Source organism: Mauremys reevesii, linkage group 12 (genome assembly GCF_016161935.1).
Source record: "Mauremys reevesii isolate NIE-2019 linkage group 12, ASM1616193v1, whole genome shotgun sequence".
Classification (NCBI taxonomy): domain Eukaryota; kingdom Metazoa; phylum Chordata; order Testudines; family Geoemydidae; genus Mauremys; species Mauremys reevesii.
Genome location: NC_052634.1, coordinates 44,643,970 through 44,665,180, shown reverse-complemented (window position 1 = coordinate 44,665,180; position 21,211 = coordinate 44,643,970). Strand labels below are relative to the sequence as shown.

The 21,211-nt window shown below is 50.6% G+C and overlaps 5 non-coding genes and 1 pseudogene across 5 annotated transcripts; 3 read left to right on the top strand and 3 right to left on the bottom strand.

Moving 5' to 3' along the window:
* The window catches only part of LOC120375436, a 648,226-nt pseudogene that overhangs the window by 364,168 nt on the left and 262,847 nt on the right, over positions 1–21,211 (top strand).
* Positions 4,117–4,188, top strand: TRNAG-UCC. Its single transcript has one exon. It is a non-coding gene; the product is annotated as a tRNA-Gly (tRNA).
* On the bottom strand, positions 6,026–6,098 carry TRNAV-AAC. The gene has a single exon. It is a non-coding gene; the product is annotated as a tRNA-Val (tRNA).
* Positions 13,541–13,613, bottom strand: TRNAK-UUU. The gene has a single exon. It is a non-coding gene; the product is annotated as a tRNA-Lys (tRNA).
* On the bottom strand, positions 19,895–19,967 carry TRNAR-CCU. The gene has a single exon. It is a non-coding gene; the product is annotated as a tRNA-Arg (tRNA).
* Positions 21,118–21,190, top strand: TRNAF-GAA. Its single transcript has one exon. It is a non-coding gene; the product is annotated as a tRNA-Phe (tRNA).

Sequence of the window (21,211 nt, the reverse complement as noted above, 5' to 3'; positions counted from 1 at the left end):
CCCTGTAATAGCTGCATGGATAGAACAATTCTTCCTTTTCTTTAGCACTATCTAACCCGGGCTTAGGTCATCTTAACTATATGGGTTTGTGCAGGGGGTCACACCCTGGGAGACATCGCTTTGCCAGTTCAGTGCCCAGCGTACACCAGCCCTTAGATCCCTCTGGGTATTTCAATGCAGGCACTGACCTGTGACAGGAAAACATCAGCTCACAAACACAGAGACTGAATTTCCCACATTTAATCTCGCTGCACTTTCTAGAAAGTCACAAAATTCAATTCATTCTTGCTAGGACAGAGAAAAAATAAGTGACACTAAGTTTTTGGCTTGGGTAAATAAAATTAAGTGTTTAATCAATATAGTAAAAATCTGTCCTGATTCCTCTAACTAACACCATAGCGTGAAATAGGAAAAGAGACAATGCTTGTCAGTGACAACCAATTTTGCAAATGATCTTCCCATTATTAATTTCCACGATGCCCCCACTGGAGGTCTGAGCATCGCCAGTGTCATTGCTCTGCAGTCAGCATTCCCTTAGAATTGTTCTTGGACATTCACCTTCCTCTGCAGCATGGGGCTCGGGTCACTTGCTGGAGGATTCCCTGCACCTTGAGGTCTTTAAGCCATGGTTTGAGGACTTCAATAACTCAGACATAGATTAGGGGTTTGTTACAGGAGTGAGTGGGTGAGATTCTGTGGCCTGCATTGTGCAGGAGGTCAGACTAGATAATCATAATGGTCCCTTCTGACCTTAAGTCTATGAATCTATGAATCTATTCCCAAATTTGGAAAACTGTGCAGTTCAGAATGAGAATAGTGACCCCGTCTCCTTCCTGCACCTGCTCTACATTGTTCCACAGCAGCTTCTCCCCCTGCAGAGTCACCCCAGCACCGCAGTGCAGCCGCCCAGGGTTCAGCAGGGGCCCCTGGCAAGGACCGTGGGTGCAGCTAACAGCCCGGTGTGCCTGGCCGTAAGGCAGCTGTAAAAAAGCCACCCACTCCCCCAGAAGTACAGAGACTGAATTCCCCAACTTTAACATCATGGCCCCCTGTAGAAAGCCACACGTGTCAGTTGTATTTTCACAGGGAGATGCAAATATCAAGTGACACCAATTTTTAAGTTGAGTAAATAAAGTTGAGGAGATAGTTATTAACCTCACAAAAATACACTAAAGATCCCTCAACATAACACCTGAAGGTGAAATATGAACAGAGACAAACCTTGTCAGCAAAGGCTCATTTCCCAAACGATCCTCAAAATGTTACTAATTCCCACCCCTCCTCCACAGGAGCTCTGTGCAGTGTAACTGTTCTGCAGGCAACTTCCCATTCAATGCTGTTGTGGGACATTCCCAGACCTGGAAATGTACCAACGACAGAATTTGAAGAGCAAACCTGGCTCCCCGCACCAGGCGGGATTTGAGTGTTTTGTCCCTGTCACTTAGTCTGTGTCAATAGTACAGACGCCAGGGGCAGGACTCCAGGCTCTGCTTGAGGGATCCCGGCACAGGGGCTGGTGGGGGGGGGGGAGAGAAAGGAAGGTAGATTCTAACCTGTGCTCTGGAGAGGAGGTAATAAGTGAAGGGGGCATTTTTTACTCCTCCCCTCCTCAGTGTCCCAGGGCTGGAATTCTACATTCCACAGGGCCAAATGAGGGGGTGACACCACTTGGCTAATGAAAACCAGTGCTCCAGGTGAGGCTTGAACTCACAACCTCAGCATAGCTCCTCAGCACTGCCCTATAAGTACTGTGTGCTAACGCATTGCGCCACTGGAGCACCTGTTAATTGCTCAAGTATCAGAGGGGTAGCCGTGTTAGTCTGGTTCTGTAGAAGCAGCAAAGAATCCTGTGGCACCTTATAGACTAACAGATGTTTTGCAGCATGAGCTTTCGTGGGTGAATACCCACTTCTTCGGATGCAAGCAGTGGAAATTCCAGTTTCCTAGGTTGATAAAGGTGAGGAGTGACCCCAAAACATTCTCAGTGGGGCTGAGAGCAGGTAGCGACAAGGGTTGGAACTTGGTGGGGTGGATTATTCTTAAGGGTTCCAGGCCCCATTTGACCGTTTTGTTCTTCCCTGTGTAATAACAGAGCTGGTTAAGACTCAATGGAGAGTCTTGCTGCAGACCAACAGATCTGAAATCACTGATAACCAGCTCTAAGCATTAGTCCTGCTTTGGGACAGTGTCTCTCATGCAAGAAATTGCCCAGTCTGTGCTAGCAGTGAGGCTCCCTCACTAACAGCTGAAATCAGGGAGAGCTGTGTGAAGCGCAGGGCCCCAGGGGTGCCTGAACAGGGGGGAACAACACCCCAGGACTTTTAAAAATGGGAGGGCTCTGCCTTACCACTTTGTAATGACTGCAAGGGCAAGCGAGGGTGGGGAGGGGACGGAGAGCAGCGAGCAGGAGGAGGGGTCTTCGGGGGAGGCGGCTGCGTTGGAGCTGGTCCTTGGGGAGAAAGGGTGGGGCAGGGGTGTGGCATTGAGTGGCAGGGGTGGGGCTACTGTTCGGGCTCTGGAGGCCGCTACTTTTAGGGAGCCTGTTCTGCTCCTGGTGGGACCACAAGCTGTCCCAGAGCAGAGAGGGTGGCCAGCAGAGTGGTGACAGGGGGGAACGACAAAGGACCGGCAATGTGGCCAGACAGCGGAGGGAGAAAGGGGCTTTCCCCCTGGGAGATGAGAGGTGAACTCTGGGTTTTCACTGACCCAGGACAGCAGCTGTGGGTGAGGTGCAGTGAAGGGAGGGGCACATCCAAAGAGCTTCTGGTGTCTGGATTTAGGAGCCCGAGGCAAAAGGCCACTGCCCAGCGCACTGTGGGTATTTGTCATCGTCGTTCTGTGAGTGCTCCTGGCTGGCCTCGGTGGGGGGCGCCTGGGCAAAAATGGGAATGACTCCCAGGTCATTCTCTTCTTTAAGCTTTGTCTAATGGAGATTCAGTCTTGCCTGGAATATCACAGCAGCTGAAGGCTGACTTCCCCTCCCCCTTTGATCTCTACTTGCAGAGGCAATAAAGTCAGTGTTGTTTCAAACTCATGCATTCTTTATTACTTCATTGCTCAAATAGGGGGGTAACTGCCACAGTAGCCCAGGAGAGGTGGGGGAGAATGGAAGGACTGGGTGGCGTTGTTGCAGGGGCACCCCCTAGAATGGCATGCAGCTCAGCATTTCTGCAGGGTTTCAGGGGCTCTGACCCGGAGCGGCCATTTGCTTCTCTGGTTCTTTTGTAGGCTTGCCTGATAGTCTAGACAGGACTGCAGGACTGACTCTCCCTTTAGACAAAACGTAAAGAAGGGAATGACCTGGGGACTCATTCCCATTTTTGTCCACGCGCCCCCAGCCAACCTTACCAAGGCAAGCCAGGAGCACCCATGACAGCAGCAGACGGTACAATATAACTGGCAACTGTCATTGTCAACTTGCAAAGCAGCAGACAGTACAGTATGGCTAGTAACCATCTTTGCTAACTTGCAAAAGGCAAGGGGATGCTGCTGTTTAGCACTGCAATACTGTGTCTGTCAGCACCATCCAGTAGACATATGGTGACAGTGAAAAAAGGCTGAACGGGCTCCATGGTTGCCATGCTATGGCGTCTGCCCGGGCAATCCAGGGAAAAGGGCGCGAAATGATTGTCTGCAGTTGCTTTCACGGAGGGAGGATTGAGTGGCGACATTTACCCAGAATCACCCGCGACACTGTTTTTGCCCCATCAGGCATTGGGATCTCAACCCAGAATTCCAATGGGTGGGGGAGACTGCGGGAACTACGGGATAGATATGGGATAGCTACCCACAGTGCAACGCTCCGGAAATTGACACTTTCCTCAGTACATGGACGCACACTGCCGAATGAATGTGCTTAGTGTGGCTGCATGCACTCAAATTTATACAATCTGTTTCCAAAAACTGGTTTCTTTAAAATTGGAATAATCCCGTAGTGTAGACATACCCTGTGATTAACAACTTTGGTGGCTAATTGAAAGGTTGAATGTTCAAACCCAAGTGAAGACGGAGGTGTTTTTTTTAGTGATGAGAATCCAGTACATTTTAACAGGCAGAAAATCTCCTCAATGCTGCTCTAGCCTCATTGGGCAAGTATAAGCCATACTTTCAGCAGATGCATTGGTGGTATAGTGGTGAGCATCGCTGCCTTCCAAGCAGTGGACGTGGGTTCAATTCCCAGCCAATGCAAAGATGTGATGTTTTCTCATGGAGGAAGAAAGGGGCAGGACTATAAAATGAGCTGTTGGAGTTATCCTGGCATTACAATGCTGGGTTTATTTTTTTAAAAAATTTCCTTTACTTCCCTCTCCCTTTTAGACTCAGAGCCTTTAAGGTCAGAAGGGACCAGTGTGATCATCTAGTCCGACCTGCTGCACCTTGCAGGCCAAAAGATCCCACCCACCCACTCCTGTAATAGACCCGGGAGGGGAGGCAGCTCTGTGCACTGCCCCTACCCCAGGCAGCACATGGAGGCCCTCTGCTCCCCTCCCCCAATGGGTGTGCAGAGATGTGCCAACAGCACTAAGGTGGCTCCCTGCCCACTCTGCCTCCGTCCCTCCGTGCCACTCCCAGAAGTGGCCGGCATGTCCCCATCCCCAGGGCGGGGAGACTGTCTCCATTCATTGCCCCTGCCCCGAGTACCAACTCTGCAGCGGCCATTGGCCAGGAACTGCAGCCAATGGGAGCTCTGGGGGCGGTGCCTGCAGGCAGCGGTGCACAGAGACCCCCTGGCACGGCCCACCTAGGAGCTGCTGCCAGAGGGTTGTGTGTACCGGTCACTTTGGGAGCTGCACTGCCCGGGGTAAGCGCCACCTCTCTCGCACCCCAACCCCCTCCCCCAGCGCAGAGCCAGCACCCCACACCCAAATTTCCTCACAGAGCTTTGCTTGTCTTCCTTTCACCCAGAACCGTCTTTCTTCTCCTGGGCTGCAAGTAGCCACCCCTGGGAAGCCAAGAGGAAGGCACAAGATTCTGCCTCCCAGTAGCCAACCGCACCTCCCCAGGCTTTGCAGAATGAATGGTGGTGCTCTACTAACCCCACTTAGCCGCACTGAGGCGCTTAGCTTCTGCCCTGCCTTCCTCAGCTCGACTTTCCTCTTTTGCCCCATTCCTGCCTCACTCCCTCCTTTGGCAAGTCACACAAAGGAGGCAGCAGGAAGAGCCGGCCACCATAGGCCAACCTCCAAGTGCAGAGGAGACCAAGCCACAAGGCTTCAAAAGGTGCCTGGCCCAGATCCTCTAGCTTTCCCCTGCTGATGCCAAGGCTTTTTCTCAGCTCATTTCACCACCCTCTGCCCTGCAGGGGTTGAGTTTATCGTAGGTGTTACCCAAAATTGGGCCAGCTAGTAAGCATAGGGAGGACTAATGACCCACCAGAGTTTGGCAGAAAGCAGCACATTTATTATACTGACAGCTAAGCTCAAAAGAAGAAGTGGGGGGTGTCACACTCACACTCGCATACTCATGCTCCCTGGAGAGGCACAGCACTGGAGATGTCAGGATTCGGCAAGGTAAGTGTTCCACAGCGCAGCTATGGATGGTGTGATGAAGGTAAATCTTCCTGAGGCACAATGAAATACAACGCAGAGAACCACTGGCCAGACGGTCCGGGCGAAGGGTATTCACTGGAGGTACAAGCTTGTGAGTGCTCTCCTGAGCACAGGGTCCCTTCCCCTTTTAAGGGCCTGCACCTCATGGCCTGCGACTAGAGATGACTTGGCTGCATCTGGTTGGTCACACTCCACCTTGGGCAGTGTCCATGCTCTGGGTGTGTGAGCGCTGCCTAATTAGCGTCCCAGACACCTTGTCTACCTGGGAGCTCTTCTGCTCTTCAACCAGCCCATTCATCCCACCAGCATTCCAGGAGGGAGCGGGAGGGGGAAACCCACTTCACAGGCATTCAGAGAGGGAGAGGAGACAAAAGTGGGAGCAGGGGAAGTATAAGAGACCTTTTGAGCATAGAAATCACTGCTGCTCCTACAACAGCAGGGACAGGCCAGTAGGAGCTGGGAAAAACAAGCCAGCATGTTTCTGCCTGGTTTTGAACCAGGGACCTTTTGCGTGTTAGGCAAACGTGATAACCACTACACTACAGAAACTCTGTCATAGGTAACTGCCTCTCCCTTCAGAAGAACATAAGAATGGCCATACTGGGTCAGACCAAAGGTCCATCAACCCCGCATCCTATCTGCCAACAGTGGCCAATGCCTGGTGCCCCAGAGGGACTGAACCTAACAGGTAATGACCAAATGATCTCTCTTCTGCCATCCATCTCCACCCTCTGACAAACAGAAACTAGGGACACCATTCCTTACCCATCCTGGCTAATAGCCATTCATGGATTTAACCTCCATTCATTTATCTGCAAAAAGAAAGAGGAGTACTTGTGGCACCTTAGAGACTTACAAATTTATTTGAGCATAAGCTTTTGTGGGCTAAAACCCACTTCATCAGATGCATGCAGTGGAAAATGCAGCAGGAAGATATATACACAGAGAACATGAGAAAATGGGTGTTGCCATACACACTATAACAAGAGTGAGCAGTTAAGGCAAGCTATTATCAGCAGGAGAAAATAACCTTTTGTAGTGATTATTGGGATGGCCCATTTGCAACAGTTGACAGGAAGGTGTGAGTAACAGTAGGGGGACAAATAAACATGGGGAAATAGTTTGACTTTGTGTAATGACCCATCCACTCCCAGTCTTTATTCAAGCCTAATTTAATGGTGTCCACTTTGCAAATTAATTCCACTTCAGCAGTCTCTCGTGGGAGTCGGGTTTTGAAGATTATTTGTTGTAATATTGCGACTTTTAGGTCTGTAAATGAGTGACAAGAGAAACTGAAGTGTTCTCCAACTGGTTTTTGAATGTTATAATTCTTGACATGTGATTTATGTCCATTTATTCTTTTACGTATAGACTGTCTGGTTTGGCCAATGTACATGGCAGGGGGGCATTACTGGCACATAATAGCATATCTCACATTGGTAGATGTGCAGGTGAATGAGCCTCTGATAGTGTGGCTGATGTGATTAGGTCCTATGATGGTGTCCCCTGAATAGATATGTGGACAGAGTTGGCAACGGGCTTTGTTGCAAGGATAGGTTCCTGGGTTAGTGTTTTTTGTTGTGTGGTTGCTGGTAAGTATTTGCTTCAGGTTGGGGGGCTGTCTGTAAGCAAGGACTGGCCTGTCTCCCAAGATCTGTGAGAGTGAGGGATAGGTTGTAGATCCCTGATGATGCACTGGAGAGGTTTCAGTTGGGGGCTGAAGGTGACGGCTAGTGGGGTTCTGTTACTTTCTTTGTTGGGCCTGTCCTGTAGTAGGTGATTTCTGGGTACTCTTCTGGCTCTGACAATCTGTTTTTTCACTTCAGCAGGTGGGTATTGTAGTTGTAAGAACAGCTGATAGAGATCTTGTAGGTGTTGTCTCTGTCTGAGGGGTTGGAGCAAATGCAGTTGTATCTTAGAGCTTGGCTATAGACAATGGATTGTGTGGTGTGCTCTGGTGAAAGCTAGAGGCATGTAGGTAAGTATAATGGTCAGTAGGTTTACGGTATAGGGTGGTGTTTATGTGACCATCGCTTATTAGCACTGTAGTGTCCAGGAAGTGGATTTCTTGTGTGGACTGGTCCAGGCTGAGGTTGATGGTGGGATGGAAATTGTTGAACTCATGGTGGAATTCCTCAAGGGTTTTCTTTTCTATGGGTCCAGATGATGAAGATGTCATCAGTGTAGTGCAAGTAGAGTAGGGGCATTAGGGGATGAGAGCTGAGGAAGCATTGTTCTAAGTCAGCCATAAAAATGTTGGCATACTGTGGTGCCATGAGGGTACCCATAGCACTGCCACTGACTTGAAGGTATACATTGTCCCCAAATCTGTTATGAGTGAGGACAAAGTCACAAAGTTCAGCCACCAGGTTTGCCGTGACATTATCGGGGATACTGTTCCTGGTGGCTTGTAGTTCATCTTTGTGTGGAATGTTGGTGTAGAGGGCTTTTGGCCTGCTGCTTCTCTGTCTGGGAGGTTTCTGTCAGCTCTGGCACACAAAGGGTATCATTGTGAGCGCCCACGAAGGCGAGATGAATTTTTGCCTGCCTTGCTCAGCTTGACTTGCTTCCTCATCCCATTCCTGCGTTAGATCCTGGGTCGCCTGGTGGCTGAAGATGGTCCATTGTCTCAAGCGGTGCCAGAGCCTGAAACAGTGCTCCCGGGCAGCCTTTGCTCTGCACATGCCGGCCGTGCACATTTGCAAATACTTTAAAGCTCCTGTCAGTAAGTTCTGGGGACAGTTGCTCACCATCAGAGGAAGCTCCCTAAAATTGGCCTGTCTCACCCAGTGGTACATTGACCTCTGTTCAGACTGAGCCAAATGTGGGGGGGCCTCGCTGCTGTGGCTGCCGCTGCTGTGAGGGTGGCCACTGTTGCGGATGAAGCCATCCTGCAAGCACCTTCCACCTAGCCACCCACTGAAAATCATGTAGGGTGTAAGGTGTGGGTAGAAGAACACTAGAGGGGGAGGGCATCCCCCTTCCCCCACTATTCGCCATCCCATATCCAGTGCTGCACCTAGGGGGGTAAAAAAAGTACGGCCATATCAGAAGAGTCAGTTGCGTTCTTTGCGGTTGCCCCACCATTCCCCTCGGGCCTGACCTGCCCTCCAGCTCAGCCACCACTGAAAATTGAAACACAAAACAGTAGAGCCGTACAAGGCTTCAAAACCCAACAGGCCCAACCCCTCTTCTAATATGGCAGAAAAGCCGCACTTCTCCTGACTAGGTAGGGACGTCCTATGGCCCCACAAGAGGTGGAAGGCCATCGTGTTCGGTCTCAGCAGCACTCGTGGAGCAGGGGGAAATACCTGGCTGAGGAAATTCACCACAGATGGGTCTTGAGCATGACAACCTTGTAGGTAATGACAAGGTCCACTTACGCCACCAGCTGAGCCATTCCTCACAGGCCAGCAACCATTTCTCCCAGTTCGCATTCCCCATCTCGTCCCCAACCGAACACTAGAAGGCCCAGCCATCAACCTGCCCACTCTTGCAGCCCTCCTCTTCCGCCCTGACTGATGGGGGGAGTATTGAGCCTCCCTCCCTTAGGCCCTTCAGCATCCCCGGGGAAAGACAACACCACCCAAGTGACTTTGGGCCAGTAGGTCAACCAATAGGGCTGCCTCCTAGGCCAGGCTGCAGCCCAGCTTCAGGACTAAGATGAAATGGAGCTCGCATCCCTACCTACAGGACTCCAGGCATGGCCAGGCTTCTGGATCAAACATCCCCTCTTGTGCTCAAGTCACAACAGCTAGCGGGCAAAAGACAGGCTTTCATGGCATTGGAGAAAGCAAGATAGAGCCTTGGAAGAGCCCTTCTATCTGCAGCAGGATTAGCCTGTGTCAGTGATTAATGAGGTGGATCTAGTTGTAGATTGTTATTCATTCCCCACCTTGACAATTCACACAGTCCCTTTCCTACTCAAATCCCCAGCACCTCGGTGATCCTGGTAGCAGGGGTTGGGGCCTGAGATTTTCAGGGTCCTTTTTACCCTCCACCTGGAGTGAACTCAGCTTTTCCCCCATCCCAGACAAGCCATGAAATAACAACAGAGGCATAAAGAAAGAGGGGAGGGAACATCTCACGGCCAGGGCTGGATGTGCCCAGGGCCCCCTGCTTGTCCATTGTTTCCATGGAATTTGGCCCCCTGCTTTGCACAAGGGACAGAGAAGGATCTTGCTGTTCCTGTGTCTGTGCAAAGAAAATTGTGTTTCTGTATGAAAGAGAGGAGGGAAATGGCCCCATGATGGGACAATATCCTCAGGATTAAGACCTAAGAACTCAGGCTGAGAACTGATTTAACTCCACTCATCTGGGATTTAACAAATTGTCTTTCATGGAGCAGGGCCAGTTCCAGTGTTTTTGCCACCCCAAGTGGAAAAAAAAATAAAAAAGCTGCAATCAATGGCAGCTCTACCTCTGCTGCTTTTGGCCACAAGTCCTTCCCTCTGAGAGGGACGAATTGCTGCTGAAGCCTCCCCTTTCCATTGACCGCCCCAGGCACCTGCTTGCTGCGCTGGTGCCTGGAGCCAGCCCTGCCATGGAGTCACTGGGAAGATGGGGGAATCAGGAAAATACCATGGATTCGTTTATGTTGTAAGTGAAGAATAACAAAAACAGTTCTGGTTTAAAGTCACTTTTCCCTGACTGGGAATTGAACCCAGGCCTTGGCAGTGAAAGTGCCAAATCCTAACCACCAGGGAGGGGCAGATGCTGTTTTTCTTCTCGCTTATGTTACACTTTCTTAGGCTACTTTCTATCCAATTTCTGAAGCTGCTCCATTGTCCATTCCTGAGGGGCTAAGAGCAGAGAGTGCAGGAATCCCTGTACTCAGGGTCACAACCTGAGACCAACTCAAGCTACTGAAACAAGCACAAATGATGCTTCCTCCAGCAGGATCACAGAGCAACACAAAGAAAACCCATGAGGAACAATCCTCCTCTGCCTTCATTTACCCCATCGCAACCCTCTCAGCAGCCAACTCTTGTGGGAAGGATGCTGAGCTGATAAACTCTGGCATAGAGACCAAGGGAGGGTGTTGCACCCCTTCAGTGAGAGCTGGTCACATTCTGACTCTGGAGGAGGAGGGAAAGGCGATGGCCACGTGATGGGGCCAGTATGTACCACAACACGGTTCTTTTATGTGGGATGACTCTGAACATTGACTGATCTCCACTCCCTTGGATTTGAAGAGATGTTTAGTTGGGCACTTAGGAGGCTGAAGCAATTTTATGGATGGTGACACTATGATTAAAGGGTTATTTAATGTTGTAGAAATTGTTAAAAACACTGAGCTTAAACTGGAACTGCCTGTTATCTCTCCTGCCTCGGTGGGAACTGCAGGGAATCGTCCCCTGCTGCCCTTGGCTCCAGGCTGGTTTTTCTGGGGAGGGGACGTGGAATTGATTTGTTTGCTGTTGAGAAGGGAGCCAGGCCAGTTCTCAGGGAACGAGAACTCCCAGCATCTTCCCAGCCCAGCCCAGGCTGCTGCCCTGTCCCAGCCTCTGTTCCCCTGGGGGCCCTGCGTGTTTGACTCTAGAGCAGGCAGGGAGCAGCAACAGAGGCAGAGGACAGCCTGGGCCGGGCAGATAAGAAGGAATTTAGCCAGCAAAAAAGTAAAATGACAGGGGAGTATTACCCTGGACTCGACGGCATTTCTCCATTGGTCTGTCTGCTTTGGGGCAGCGACAATAACACGTCCTGCTGCATTCGATATTTCAAAGGGAGGTTTAGGATTTTCATTCTCACACACGGTGCACAAAGCAGGACTCAACCTTTGCTGTAAACTAAACAAGCTGACCACAGATTCTGGCAGCCACAATGAGCATTTGGGTGAGAGCTCAGACCTGCCCCTGTCCCAGAGGGAGATGGGTCATCTGTGTGGGGACTGGACCACTGACCTACCCGCTCCTAACTCCCAAACCTTCAGTAACTCTATTATCAGTGCCTGTGAGTGTTATTTAAACCATAAGAAAAACCACCCTGGGCTAGACCAAAGGCCCATCTAGCTCTGAACCTTGTCTTCTGACAGTAGCCAATAACAGGTACCCCAACATCCAGCCAACAAGGCACCACTGGGAGTTGAACCCAGAATCTCCTGTTTACAAAACAGAAGCTTTAGCCAGCTAAACCATGGCACCTGTGGGTGACTAAAGCACTCTGTGCGCCCACACCTGACTCCCTGCCATTGCCACCAGGGCCTGACAAGCTTTGCTTGTGTCTGGATTCTGCAAAGCAGAGGAGCAGGTGAGGTTTTCCTTGCAAGCTGTGTGCGAGTGAATCTTTGGCCAGGTCTGCACTACAAAGTTGTTTCAGCAGAATGATATTGCTCTGGTGTGTGAAAAACACACAATGCTACCTCGGTCGGCAGCTTGTGGCTGGTGCACACACTGCAATGCCATGTCTGGCGACAAAACTGCCCTGTTTTGGTGACAAAATAAAACGACTTCGATGAGAGGTCTAGAGCTTTTTGCAACAAACTTAAAGTGACAGAGTGTCAGTGTAGACGCTGCTGTTCATTATATCAGCATAACTGGCCTCTGCCAGTATCCCACAATGCCCATCGTGAACTCGCCTGCCCTGCATTCCTGCTACAGAGGCTGGGCCCCTCCCCTTTCATAGCTCTGGGAAGTTCTGACAGCTGAGCCTGCTGCTCTGCTCCGGCAGCCAGGAGCAAATCACTGCCATGGATGCTGCTCTCTCCCGCACTGCGAACACAGAGCAGGTGGTGGGAGTTTCCTTACAGTGTAGGGGGGCCACTGGAATCCGAACTGTGACACGCCCAGGACATCCCTTCCCTTGAGGAGGCTCTTACCTTCTAAACAGGGATATCTGTTTTCTAGTAAAATCACGAAAAGGGAAGGAGAAAACTCGAAAGAGGTTCCCCCTGGCACTCACGTACGTGAACCCGAATACTCTCTCAGTCCTCAAAGAGAGACGTGGAGAAGGAGACTTGCTGAAGCAAAGCCACAGGGGTCTCTGAGGTTTCCCTGGCCCCTCGCCCCTGTCCTGCCTGGCTGATGTCAGCATCTCTCTGTGAGGTCACCACCTCCCCACCACCTTTGGCCAATAGTCTGAGGTCCTGCAAAAGGCCTTTGTGATGTCACTGCCACACCCCTCCCTTGCTGTGCTAATGTCCTGCTCCTGGCCAGGCACTTTGGAGGTTTGAGCTACTCCCTGTGGATAACCCCACTCAAGGAGCGTTCGTTCTAGGAAGCAAGCCAGCTAGACAGTAAAACATCAGATGCTGCTCCCAATGCAACACTCAGTTTTTCAGAAATTAGTCGACTTTATGGCCAGAAAAGACCATTAGAGCATCTAATCTGACCCCCTGCATATCACAGGCCTCCTGTATGACCCAATAGCTACTTTTGGGCAAACACATTCCAGAAAGGCATCTAGTCTTCATTAAATGACATCAAGAGATGGAGAATCCACCACTTTCCCTAGAAGACATTTTTCTCCAGCCCTCAGAACATTTGGTGGCTCTTTGCTATTGAACGAGCTCAACCTGTTTAGCTTATCAAAAGAAGATTGAAAGATGATTTCACTGAAGTGTTGAAGGGCCTTAATGGAGAGAAAAGACTGGGTATGAAAGGGCTCTTTAATCGAGCAGAGAAAGGCATAACAAGACCCAATGGCTGGAAGGTGAAAAGAGACAAATTCATATTACAACTAAGGCACAAATATTCAACAGCCAGGACGATTCACAACAGGACAGGAACAAGCTCCCAAGGAAAGTGGTGGATTCTAATTCTAATTCCTTATGAATATTCTGTGTGTTTGTGTGTGCAGGGGAGGAACATGCTATATGCCCAGAGGACTTTATTCCTCCAGCCTGCAAGGACAGAGGGGATGTCAAGGAGTTGTTCCTTCAATCCCCCCCACAGAAAGGCCCTTCTTAGGAAAGGCAAAATCCTGGAGAGAAAGAGTAACACTGAACAAGACTCCAGAAAGACAGATTTTTATAATCGCAGTGAGAAGTTTTTCACCTGGCCAGGGACTTGAACCCTGGACCCTCAGATTAAAAGTTTGATGCTCTGCCAACTGAGCTAGCCAGGCTCACATATGAAAAACACAAGTTGGTGCAGAGGTGAAGGCTAGTCAAGAAAAAGCGAGACAGCCACAATAGGGGAAACTTGCTGTGCTCTCTCTTCCCAGCCCTGGCCTGGCTGGGTATTAGTGCTGGTTAAAAAGACGGGAAAATATCGGCATCTACCAGCCTTTCATAGCTGTACAAGACTCAGGCACAATACAGAGGTGCCCATCTGCAAGTGCCGAATGGTTGGATTGGCTAATGCAGCCTGTAGACGTCCAGGGCACTCTGGGATACTCAGCCAAGTGTCCATCACCATCATCATTTCAAAGGGATAATGATAATGGTAGCAAGGTTCACAACTGACTTAGCAGTTGCATACAAAGGTGCATGTTTGGCAGTTACGTTGGCTCAGGTTGGCCACCCCGGTCTAGATGTAGAAGTTACAACATTTAAACTTGAAAGAGGAGCCAATTTCTCCATCATTTCCCACCTTTACATCCAAACACGATGAAGGTAGCAGATAGAGCCAGAGCAGGTTGTCTATGGGACCAAGTATATGCAGAGTATCCTCGACAGAGGTTTGTTCAACCTGTTCTTAAAAACCTCTGAGGACAGAGACACCACAGACGCCTTTGGGAGCCTATTCCAGAGCTTTACTGCACTCAGAGTCTGACATTGGTGACGTAGGAGGCTGAGAAAAACAACACTGGCTGTCAGAAAAAAACAGTCCTCCCTGGTCCTTTAAGCAGTAGGCTCTGGTGTTTTAACAGCCATGGCCTGGGTTCAATTCCCCCTAAAAACCAGAAGTTTTTCAATGAAAATCTCCATTCATTTCGCATTTGAAATGGAAAGGCAAAGAGGGCTTCTTGTCCTTATCAACAAGGCAAAGAATGGCTTTTGCTCAGTAAATATTTTTAAAAGGTGCTGACTCGACCTGAAGATCTCATTTCATTTGTATTTACAATGGAATGATTCTCTCTAGGATAGACAGTAATTCTTCAGCTAGACTCGGATTCCATGGGAATACGAGAAGCGATTGTGTCTAACACCTGCCTTTTTCCGGACAACAGTGATGTCCAAGTTTTCCATGGACATTTCCCTTCCAGCACCTCAGGCCCCATCCAACAATACAAGAAACTGAAATGCACAGAAAGTTTCTCACCATAGAATTCACTGACCAGGTCGGGAAAAGTTTTGCCGTTTGAAGATGTTTGAATTCCTTCCAACTTCTCTCATACAAATGCTAAATAGTTGGTGGTGTAATGTTACAGGAGAGGTTGAAATTAGGCTATTTCGTCAGATAGAAGACAGTGATTGTGTCAGGAGTGGGATGTGAATGTGCACGTACATATGGAGCCTAAAGCAACAAATGACAGTGTTAGGGGGCTTATTCCTTCACCCTCTTACTTCCCTGGTCCTTCTCGCATGAACAGAGAGCAACAATATCCGAAGTCCAAAGGCGCAAACAATTTGATGTTTATTGGGGTGAACGTCCAGCAAGCAATGATTCCAGTTTCCTTCCTTAGTGTCCCCCTTTCCAGCTCTGACAACACAGAGCCTTGTCTGTGTCCCTGTTTCTGTTCCCATCCCCTGTTCCCATTTCCCGCTGTAGCAAAACAGGATCCCAATTCCCCCATCCCCAGTCCCTGGTCCCATTTCCCCCCTCCCCCCACCTTCCTGATTGACTGCAGACTATATAGTAAAACCTGAGTTCTGCTTAGCTATTCCTTAACCAATCATTTTACTGAAATTTAACTAACCAATCTTAATATACTGTAACATGGTTATTTAACCAATTATATTCCACCACCTTCATTGGTTTACACCCAACAAAATTAATTATACAGCAGACAGAAACAATCACAGACCCAGACAGAGACCATGCAAATAAACATACAAAACAATACAGAAGGGAGGATTTCACAACTACATCTGTACAGACATAAGGGTTTTCCAGCTGGGTCTATTGATAAGTGAGTTCTTGCCAGACAGGATGCTACCAAACTAAGTTTCCCTTTCTCTGGAGGTGATGGAATATCAGGACAGGATTGTATTCCTAACAGCCCAATCGCACCTTATTTCAGTGTGACTAGTTGGGAATGTGAGGATGTGACCATACACTTCACAGCTTATGGCTGCCTTTGCTGCTTAGCCGAAGAACCAGGCCTCAGACTGTCACAGTAAGAGAAGGCCATTACACAGACAGACAGTGATTTTTTATTCTCTCTTTTATATCTTTATAACTAGCTAAGTGATAAAAATACACCTAAATTCTGAAAGTACAGGCCTCTGCAGACTGGCCTGAATATCTGTATCCTAACAGTCCTCGAGGTCAGGCAGCCTCTGGGTAAGGGGGTGGGGACTCAGATCCTTCCGCTGGCCAGTTCCACCAGGGTCATGTATAAACCAGGCAAGTTCCCCACAATAGCCAGACCAGATGCCCCCTTTACACTTGTGCTCTGTCCTCATTGCTTCTCTCTCTCCCTTCCCCCCACCTCTGCTGCTCCCCCTCTGGGCTTTTTCAGCACCTGGCCCCACAGCACTTCCTGGCAGCCAGAGACTGCGCTATCTGCACCTGCAGATATGGCCTCTCTCCTGATTGCTAAGGAAAGGAACCTTTCCAGGAAATGGCCACAGCTTCTGGGAATCCCTGTGTGGCTGTGAACAGAGTTTGGCTCCTGGCACACAAGGCAACTTAAAAGCGGAGCATCTAGAGAGGGGCTTGAACCCTGGACCCTCAGATTAAGAGCCTGATGCTCTACCAACTGAGCTACCTGGGCTTCTTAGGAAACATCTTCACCATTCACCACAAGAGTGATTATCCCAGTGTGCAGGCACGAGTGAGCAGGCAGGCAAAAGAGAGGCAAAAAAAGTCCCAGGAACCCCTCCTCTTTTTCTGCACAGCCACTGCCTGTCAGCAGGATTCCTCCTCCTCCTCAGGGAGACTAAATCTCTGTGCCTAGACTGCCGGTCCATCTGCTGCACATCAATCCCCCATGCCCGAGCCTCCCTGCCAAAGCCCTGCACCTGGCCCCATACAGTTAAGTCTCACTTGTCGCTGGGAACTTAACTTCTTGTGCCCAGAGAGTCTCGGCCCCCTCAGCAGATGACCTGAGAAACACAGTGTCCGGCTTTTCCAAAGAAGAGCTTAGACCCCTTCATCATGTGGCCTAAAGGATAAGGCATCTCCCTGTGGATCGGATGATTCAGGATTTGAGTCCCCTCATGGTTGTGCTCACTTTGTGCTGCAAGTCCTGCTCCCTTCACAGCTGGAACCTCTTCTTGGTCACTCAGGCCAATGCTCTGGCTTCAGCTAGAGCTCCGGGAAGGAGTTGGGGGTTGGGTGTCACAAAGGCTGGGGCATGAGTCCCAGGGGCTTCCAGTCTCGTCTTTGCTCTTCCTGACTTGCCAAAGAAAATGGGCGGCTCCACTTCCAAAGTCAGCACCATGAGTGGGAACGGTAAGGGGCCCCACCAGGGGGCTGGCCCTGCTTTCCTACCCTCTTCTGATGTTGGCCACAGAGCATCAGCAGCCGCCCTGCATGCTGGCCTGTGGGTGGCCTTCAGTGGGGTTCAGCACAGCAGGGAGCAGGCTGGCCCTGTGGCTGTCTGCTGGCCACACATAGGCATGGTCCTCTCCTCCTCTTGCCCTGGCCTCCGCTGCTTTTAAGCCTTCCCTTGGAGCTGTCAGCACCAGCCGCCTCTGCTCCAGGTGCCCAGAGGAGGAGAGGTGCTGGGCTCCCGCCTACCCAGCCCTGCTTCCTTCAAGCACAGTGGCAAGTGCCAGACTTGTGGGCACCAGGTGAAGCAGTGAGAATCCCAACCCTCAGGTGTCAGTTCCAGAGCCCTGACCCATCCAGCAGGAGGGGAAAAAATGGCTCTTGCAGAGCTGGAGACAGGGAAGTGGAGCAGTGTGAGCTCCAGGGCTTTACCACAAGGTCCCAGTGAGATTTGGACTCAGATTGCAGGATTCAGAGTCCTGAGTGTGGCCCATTACACCATGGGACCAGCTCATGCTCCCTTTTCTGGCCATCAGTGACCCTTACGGGGCCTGCTCAAGTAAGGGACTGTTGGCCCCTTACTAAAGCTTAGTGGGGGTTTTGGTTGGCTAGTTCCCAGTCCCAATAGAAGGGGGAAGGGCCAATGGGAAATCAGGACCCTGAGACTGACAGTCCCCTGGGCAATGGGGAGAGGCCAAAGCTCCAAGTTAGCCGCACTGACAGGCCAGGCAGTGTAATGAGGGAGTCACCAGGCCAGGGGGTCCCATCCTCCGTGGGAGCTGGAACTGCCTGGGCCAGAGTGGGGCGGAGCTAAGGAGAGAGCAGGAGCCTGAGAAGAGCCAGGGAGCAGAGCTGTGCAGGTGTAGTGCCAGAAACTGCTCCCTGTAGGACTTTGCTACCTGCAGCAGTTACTGAGACCTGAGGTTGTTCTTATTTGCTGACTTGTCCTAATTGGCTAAAACTTGACAGTGGTGGGCGATGGAAGCATAAAGGCTTCATCCTCCAAACAACCCTGCCTGGTGTACATCTGTATCTATTACCTCTTAACACAGGATAGTAAAAAATAGAGTGAGGTCATTTAAACATCATTTATTTTGCAGCTTCATTTACTGTGCTAACAATGTAGCATCCTGACACCGATACGTCTGCCCATGTGCCCTGTGGGTTGGATTCATTTTAGTGGGACGCGGGACATGTGGAGGATAATTTAAATTCTTAATTTCCTTAGGGTTTCCCTTTAATATACTTCTCTGCTGGTGCAATTTCTGACCATTGCACGTCTATTGTATTTATTACAATAGCACAAGTAAGTCACACAAGTGACATAGTCTAAGGGCTTGGCTACACTTGCAAGTTAGAGCCCATTAAAGCAGCCCCGGGCGCCCCTAACTCCTGAGGTGTCCACACTCGCAAGGCACATGGAGCACCTGGGCTCTGTAGGTGGAGCGCTCCTGGTAATCCACCTCCATGAGAAGCATAAAGCTTGCTGAGCCCTGCTGAAATACCCGGGCATCAGTGTGGATGACGTGTTGCATCACTGCACTGTGTTTGGCCTCAGGAAATGTCCCATAATCCCCCAAAGTCAAGTGCCCACTCTGGTCATTGTTTTGAAATCGGCTGCAGGCATGCGGATATCCCCTTTCAAAGCTCCGTTTCTGACAGCCGGCTGCTTATCTGCTCTGGGACAAAGCAACCATTAGTGTGGAATGCTGCTGCTGTTGTGAGTGTGTGTGAGGGGAGGTGGGGGTCTGCTGCTGTCTGAACACACAAGACAGCATGCTGACACACTCTCAGCCCCCCAAACACACTGTCGCTCCCCCCATGTACACACAACACACTCCCTGTCACACTCCACCCCCGTCCCCCATTTGAAAAGCACGTTGCAGCCACTTGCACACTGGGATAGTTACCCCAGTGCACTGCTCTCTGTGGCATTGCCAGAGCTGCTAATGTGGCCATTCCAGTGCGCTTGCAGCTGTCAGTGTGAACACACGGCAGCGGTTTCCCTGCTGTGGTTTAACTCCCAGTGCTCTACCTCTGCAAGTGTAGCCAAGCCCTAAATTTGCCAGACTAACCAAACTCAGTAACTGCCCTCCACCACCACGTGCAGTGAGTAGGGACATGGTGAAGCACACACCACACTTGCTGGCTCAGCCTTGTGCATGGTGGGGTGGCCACATCCCTGTTGATGAGACCTGGTCCCACCATCTCCATGGAGCTCCAGTCTGCCCTGCTGCCATCCCTGTCTGTGTTGTCTTCTCTAGCAGTTGACTGGAAGGTGCCATGTTGTCTCCAAGGGCAAAAGCAGGAAGAATGGTGCCTTCATAGCCCACCCAATATTCCATAACATAGTTAAGGAAAATATTTCTCAATGAACTCTCAGTAAAAGATCAGAAACAACCAGTGTCTGCATCAGTCTACTAGCATTGGTATTTTCTTGACATTTGCCAGACCAATCTAACTAACACCTAACAAACATTTGAACCTCTTTTCACACTGCTGCTCATTCTCAGGTTCTGCTTTGTCTCCAGATAGATCCATTCTCTTTCAGGATAGCCTTGCTCTTTCTGTCTGTTTCACTCACTGAGGCGTCGGAGTAAACACCCCCCTTCCTTCTATTTTCAGACAAACACTAGTATTAAGTGTTTGCTACTGATGGGTCTAGAAAGGATTTGTCAAGTGGAAGATGCTGTTTCTGGGGGATTGCTCCCAAGATCCAGTACTTTGGGTTCAAACGTCTCCCAGCTTCCTTGGGGAAAATAACACCAAGGCTTTGTTGCAATATACAAGAAGGAAGGAGCTTTTCACCCCAGATGGGACTTGAACCCACAATCTCTGGCTTAGGAAGCCAATGCCTTATCCATTAGGCCACTGGGGCCCTAAAGAGCAGTAGAAAGAAGGATGGAAATTTCCTCTCATGATTGCACATTCCTCACATTCACTCAGAAGCCAAATACCCATTTAATGGCCTTACAGAAACGTCTGCATCCCCTGGCAGCGAGGCAACTGGGCAGGTCGCTGACAGAGCTGAGCACCACCTTTCTGCCAGCCATCGTTAGAGAAGAACCCCACCCTAGAGTCACCCCTCCCTCCTTCAGCACCTCCACAGCTGTGGCTCTGAGTGGCAGTAGGATGATTAGGGGGCGAATCCGGGGCTGGAAGGGGGGTGAGGTCGGCCTGTAAGGCGGAACCAGGTGGGGCAGACCCAGGGGGAGGCTGTGGGCTGCTGGTTGGTTGTTGGGATCCGAGCTCTAGATCAAAGCTGCACAGTGACCTGACACCCAGGGTTATAGGGCCGACATAGTGACCCCCTTACTGGCCTCGGTGACCCCCAAACCCTTGTTACTAAGGGCATTGAGGAGTCTCTGTCCCTTAATAACTTCTGGGAGCTCCCCAGCAGGCTGCGGGCGTCAGCCGCCTCCTGCCTCACAGGTTAGACTCTTGGTGCTGTGCCCGCCGCCCCCTCGCTTGCAGGCCCAGTGTAAGAAGCAGGAGGCCTGGTGCTGGCAGAAGAGGGTTTTGATTAATCGAGCTCTGTGTTATGGGCACAGGACGCTTCCACTCAGTAGCACAGCTGGGGGGGAGCAGGGGAAGCAGCTAAGGGAGTCGGGTTCCTCCGGTGGGGGTGTGGAGCAGCCGTTCGTTTTCCTGTTCGCACTCCTCTGTGGTGTGAAAATCGGGGTGGGGAGGCAGAAGCCCCACTTCCCTCCCGAAACGACGCCCAGTGGGGGAAGCCAGGACAATGGGGGGGGGGAGGTGGTGGCCAGACTCTCACCGCCAGGGTCTAGTCTAGCTCAGGGTCCAGCTCAACCTCCTCCCCGCGCCACTGGCCCCCAGTCCCCTTCCCCCACCAGGTCAACCCGGGCACTAGGGCGGGAACAGGGTGAGGCAGCAAGTCAAGCTGAGCAAGGCAGGCAAAAGTGAGTCTTGTCTTCATGGGCACCTCCCAATGACGTCCTTTTTGTGTGCAACTGCTGCAAAAACATCCCGGGCAGAGAAGCAACAGGCCAAAATACTAGCATACAGCTGCCAAAGTAGCTCAGTTGGGAGAGCATTAGACTGAAGATCTGAAGGTCCCTGGTTCAATCCCAGGCTTTGGCAGGTGCTTTCATCCTCTTTGTG